The 6008-nt window shown below is 30.8% G+C and overlaps 1 non-coding gene across 1 annotated transcript; it reads right to left on the bottom strand.

Moving 5' to 3' along the window:
* Positions 1 to 329: 329 nt before the first annotated feature.
* Positions 330 to 402, bottom strand: TRNAH-AUG. Its single transcript has one exon. It is a non-coding gene; the product is annotated as a tRNA-His (tRNA).
* Positions 403 to 6008: the final 5606 nt, after the last annotated feature.

The raw sequence follows: 6008 nt of genomic DNA, 5'->3' as shown, positions 1-6008 counted from the left end.
AAGAACAGAGCTTTTTTTTGCGGAACGGATTCCGTTTCTTTTTATTAAATAAAACGAAGTCGTTTTGATGCGCGATACATAATCAATTATGCACCACAGTGCACGATATATATAATTTGTCTCGTTTTGATGCCTAGATTACAATACATTGGACCGCGGTCCAACAGTAAAATTTGCCGTAACTATCCTAACCCTAGAATCAACTATATTGATTTGGGCCAATGAATTCCCCTAAATGTTTTGGCCCATAACTTTGTTTGTAATTTCATTTAACATCAACTGCAGCAAAGCGAAGTTTGAGAGAATGGATAGCAGCACCATACAAAAAAAGACTCTTCTGGGGATCGAACCCAGAATCTCTGGTTTCATAGACCAGCGCCTTATCCATTGGGCCACAGAATCACTTGCTAATATATTGCAGAATATATATTATCACATGTTAATTACAATAAATGTTTTTTTTTTTTTTTTGACACTGTCATCCTAGAAATGGCTTAACCAGAGGTAAAGTTCAATTGTTTGAAGAGCATCGCAGGTTGCATGAGAATGATTATATTAAAATTATTATTATTATTATTATTTTTTGGTGAACATTATTATTATTATTATTATTATTTGGTGACACGTCCGACAGGTAAATTTGCGTGGCGGCGGCCAAGTATGTCCTTTATTAAACATAGGTGTTGTCTGCAAGTTTTTGGCAAGAGATGGGATATGATGAATAAGGTAATAAAAAGCTAATAAGGATATCATTATTCTTTGCATCTTGCTGGAAGAAAGGGCCCTCACAATAGTGCACTTCTGCGTTCGTGTTGTATTTCTCTTATTTAGGATTGTATAATAAGAGGCATAAAAGAGTGTTATACATGCAACATGTTTACCTTGTAAGGGGAATCGAATTAAATTCTTTATTTTTTAAACTTATCTTGTGGTCCAATGGCTCCAAGTTGAACTCCTACAAGGGAGGTTGTGGCCAGGGACAGAGCCAGAAATTCGGTTGAGGGGGGGAGGCGAAACAATAGGGACGGATTCAGAAAATTTTTCCAGTAAAAACAAAACATTAAAACAAAAAAGATAATTTAAAAATAAAAAAAAATAAAATAAATTACCTAAGAAATATAGTTGTAAATATTGTTGGATATGGGCGAAAAATAACACATCGAAACTTTATAAAAATATTCATAACAAAATATGAAACATAATTAATTGATAAAATAATTTGAACAGAAAACGCATTATAAATTACACATCTCACGTACTATTAAAATAAAAGAATGTGTGTGTATTAAATATTAAAAAAGCTATTAAAAACGTTACTGTGTTGAAGCCCAAGGGGAAGGAAACATGACTGTGTTGAAGCCAAGGGGAAGGAGTAAAAAAACCTGTAAAATTACGTTGATGCTAAAGGATTCAAACCTTTAACCTTTTGTCCTTTTCTATTACCAAATATGTATTCTACCAACTAATCTAACTCATTTCTTGTTGACATTGAATAGTTTTTTATACTAATACTAAAACATGTACTATATATACATATATGCATACAAATATTATATATGGGGTGGGGGTGGGTGCCCCTTGCCCCTCCACCCCCCCCCCCCCTTTGGCTCCGTCTCTGGTTGTGGGTTCAAGTCTCAGTAGAAGCACTACATCCATCACCCGACCCACCTTATATTTTCTTCATCCACCCCACCTCCAAACCGCATCGGGTGGACTTTTTCAAAACCCACCCCCACCCCCACTGGGTGTGAGTGCCCACTATAGGTACCCACCACTTATCATCTTATTATGTTTTTAAAAAAAGAATATTTAAATTACTTACACATAATAAAATAATAAAATTCATTAGTGATACTTTGAAAAAGATTATTTATGTAAGAAATATGTTTATTTTATATCTAATTTCTTCTTTTTATATATGCGGAGTCAAATATATATAGAATTAAGTTCCAGTGCGGGTAACTGTCTCCCGTCGATGGCCGAAGGGACTAAATCGACTAAAAATAATTATTTTTGAGGACCAAATCAACGGTCGAAGGGACTAAATCGACTAAAAATAATTATTTTCGTGAACCAAATCGATGAATAAGCAATTGAGGGACTACATTATTGACAGTTCGCTAATAATTGAGGGACCAAATCGTTGATTAACTCTTCACAATTTTAGATCTCAATACACAAAATTATAGAACTCAATATTCACAATTGCATAATTCTATATTCACAACTTTTGAACTCTATATTCACAATTTCATAACTCTATATTCACAATTACAAAATTGAATATTTACTCACTGAGTTTTCAATAATTTTTTTTAAAAAAAAAAAAAATCATTGGTTGTGAATATAATCCCCACCTTGCAAGGTGGACCCTGATCTATGGCATAACTATCCTAAGCCTAGAATCAACAATCGTTATACCATGCACCAGGGCGCACAATGCATTCTGCGCCCGTCAAAACGACGTCGTTTTTATTGTTCAGATTTTATGTGTATTATGTTAAGAGTTTATGTGTATGTATTATGTTAGATTATGTGTATTCTGTTATGAGTTTATGTGTATTCGAAACAGAGATTTTTTTTTTTTTGAATGTAACAATAGAAATGGGAAACAAGATTTCTAAAAAAAAAAAAAAAAAAAAAAAAACATGGTCAAAACGACATCGTTTTGGCATTGTGCGCCCTGGTGCACGGTATAATTTGCCTAGAATCAACTATATTGATTTGGGCCAATGAATTCCCCTAATGGTCTATTTGAAAACCCATAAAATGATTTCTGAAAATCATTTTTCGATTTCTGGTGTTTGGCTAGACTGGAAAATGAGAGGTCAAAGGAAAATGAGTTATGGTCAATAGAAAATGAGCCAATTTTTTCAGAAAATGACTTTCCTTCTTTTTTTTGAAAAGTCATTTTGTAAGACTTTCCCGTATAATATATATTATATATTATGGGTCTTACTTATGTGGTGCAAGTGGACTAGGCCCATTAAGTAATTGGTTGGGTTGGACCTTTAGGTTTAAGTCTTATATCCACCAATGTGCCTATATAAAGCTTGTATTGATGGGATACAAGATACATGAATATTATATGGTACTCATACTGCTCAGAAAATACCAATACACCATCTAGGGTTCTGAGTCAAGTATGAGACAAAACGGCTAACCCTATTTTGCAGATCTACTGTTCAAAGGCAATACAACAGGATATCAACCATGGCTGGAGATCTACAATGCTTCTGCTTTCGCTGCTACGAGTTAAGTTTCTCGTAGATTATGCTTTGTATATTTAAATCTCACATTTGGTATCAGAGTCTTTATCAATCTCTGCCTAGTTGATTATTTTGTCTTAATCAACATTAATTTTTATATATACATGGAGTTCGTATATATTTGTATGCTGGATTCAAATCTAACATTAAGCACAAAATTAGTTATTGTATGTATACATGTGTATACTGTGTTGTGTATATATTTCATTTTGAATCTTCAAGCATCATATATATATATATTGATTAATTATATATAAAACTACGAGCTTAATTGTTTGCCCATTTTGGGAACCACTATGGAGAATTGTTGGTACAAGTGCTATTGGGCACTAAATGTAGCACGCCCTTGTTGGAGAAACAAAGCTACATGGCTTCTACGAATTGCAGCAGTTTGGTGCTGCATGAAGTTACTGTCCAGCGGAGGTGCTCCTTCTCCGTGCGGCTTTGTTCAGACTCCAACTTGTCGATTCTTCTCCAGGCAGCGCCGATCGGATGGCCAAATCTCCGTTACAGTAGATGAACGGCTACCAATTCATTACGTTGAATTTCTAAAGAAGACAAAAGCTGGTGTAATTGTGCAAAGACAGAACGACTGTTTCAGGCTTTCAGCTTTGGTTGTTAGTTTGACCGTGAATTAAGTTAAGTAAGGTAAGATTAAGGTAATTAGGCAATTACCATTATCATTTATATGTATTTACCATATTTTATTTGCTTTCATTTAATATTATACATCTTAATTATGGTACATGGTAATTATTTAGTTTAAATTACCATATTTATATTACCTTAATTAATATTGTATATTATTTTGGCAATTGGTAAATATATAGTAATTGCTTAATTTGAAATATTAATGCCTTTTAGTTTTCTCTTAATTTTGGCATTAAATTCATAATTAAATTATTATTCAATTTTGAGCAAATATTAAGTATTGAATTTGCTATGTGAATCTTAATTTAATATTGAGATGCATATTAAATTGTCAAAGTATTGCAATTTATTTAGGATTTATGGGTTAATATATATTAAAATGTAAAATCCAAGCATGCTAAGTATTTTTTTATAATTTTATTGTTATAATTATGCATTTAGAAAAGCATGTTTTAAAGTTGGATTAACATATTATTAACTCATAGTCTATATTAAATATCATTCAACTTTGGATCTTTAGGTCAATTTTAGACATTATGACATACTAAAGTCGCTTGTTTTGGTTTCCCATTTAATTTTGGGCATATCTTAGTCCTATATTTTACTTAGGACTTTAAAACCTATTTTGAACAAGCTATTTGGAACCTATATTGGGTCATTAAAGTTTGGATCCCACCATTATTGAGTGATATTTTAATGTTAATTATAGCAATTTTAGTTTGACTTATAACATGTTTATTATGGTAATAATATTGATTATTATGCATAACATGTTCACTAAGTCTTAATTATTACTGACTACCATATTTTGTTAATGATATTCATTGTTGGTAATAATATTAAGTTTGGATATATTTCAAACCATTTTATATTCATGTCACAACTCACTTGGACCATTGAATTTATGGGTCTAATTTGAGTGATTAAGTGTTATAATTATTATTTTGGGTCTATTTATGAGCCATTAAGAATTTAAGGATTATAATTGTTATTTTGGCCATTAAGAATTACAACTATTATTTAAGTTGATTATATATATTTTAATCCATCAATAGTTTTCAGGGCCTTAATAATAATATAATTCCTTTAATGATATAGTAAGCAATATAGTTGGTATATTGCCTTTACAATGGTAATTTGATTATTACCATAACTTCAGTCTCCCTAAAAGACATTATAGTCTTGATTAATTATTATGTGGTAATATGAGATTGACATTCAGTATCCCCTTAATTATAGTTGTGCCATTTATTAAGTTAAATTTGGCATGATTAATTACTATTATTAAGTTTAGGGGCTAATCTCGTTTATTATCTTTCATAGTAATTATTATTTCTTGGTAATCTATTATGTTTGGAAAGATTACATATTTAGTGTTTATTGTTACGTGACGTTGCATTGAGGTTACTGACGATGAAGATGGGAGAATTATAGCACTATGGGAGATGCAATTTGCATCATTAAGGTTAGTCATTAAGTTTTATCATTATTCATTTTTTGGTAATTAGTGCTATAGTTATAGTTTGACTGCTATAATTTTGAAATTGCCACATTTTATTTCTTTAAGAAAAATGGAAACATTAAAGAAGGTATATTACCATACTTTGGTTGTTAATACCAAATATTAATGGTGATTATAAGGTTATTTATTACCATTAATATTTTAATGATAACATTATTATTATGGTTTATTTATGAATCCTGAATTGTTTCCAATTATGTTTATGTGGCAATGCTTCAAATGAGAAATTTTTTTTTAAGGCAACTGACTGTTGTCATTATTGTACATTTATTCCATAATTCATTTATTAGTCTTTGAATTATGATTAATGTTATTGCCCATATTTGGTTAAGTATGAATAAATGAATATTTGGTGTATTTTTCATACCCTTTATATTGTTTTATGCATTTGATCACATTAAGTGCATAATATTAAGTTTAATTATGCAATTAGGTTTTTGTGAGATTTTGATTTACAAATGACAACATATCATTTTTGGTCTTCATTTGTTAGTTGGTCAAATCAATTACGAGTACGTATATCATTAATTTTGCTAAAGAATATCTTAATCAGTGGGAGTGATCAT

Source organism: Ipomoea nil, unplaced genomic scaffold (assembly GCF_001879475.1).
Source record: "Ipomoea nil cultivar Tokyo-kokei standard unplaced genomic scaffold, Asagao_1.1 scaffold1250, whole genome shotgun sequence".
Classification (NCBI taxonomy): domain Eukaryota; kingdom Viridiplantae; phylum Streptophyta; class Magnoliopsida; order Solanales; family Convolvulaceae; genus Ipomoea; species Ipomoea nil.
The sequence above is the reverse complement of the archived record's forward strand: the minus strand, read 5'-3'. Positions and strand labels throughout refer to the sequence as shown.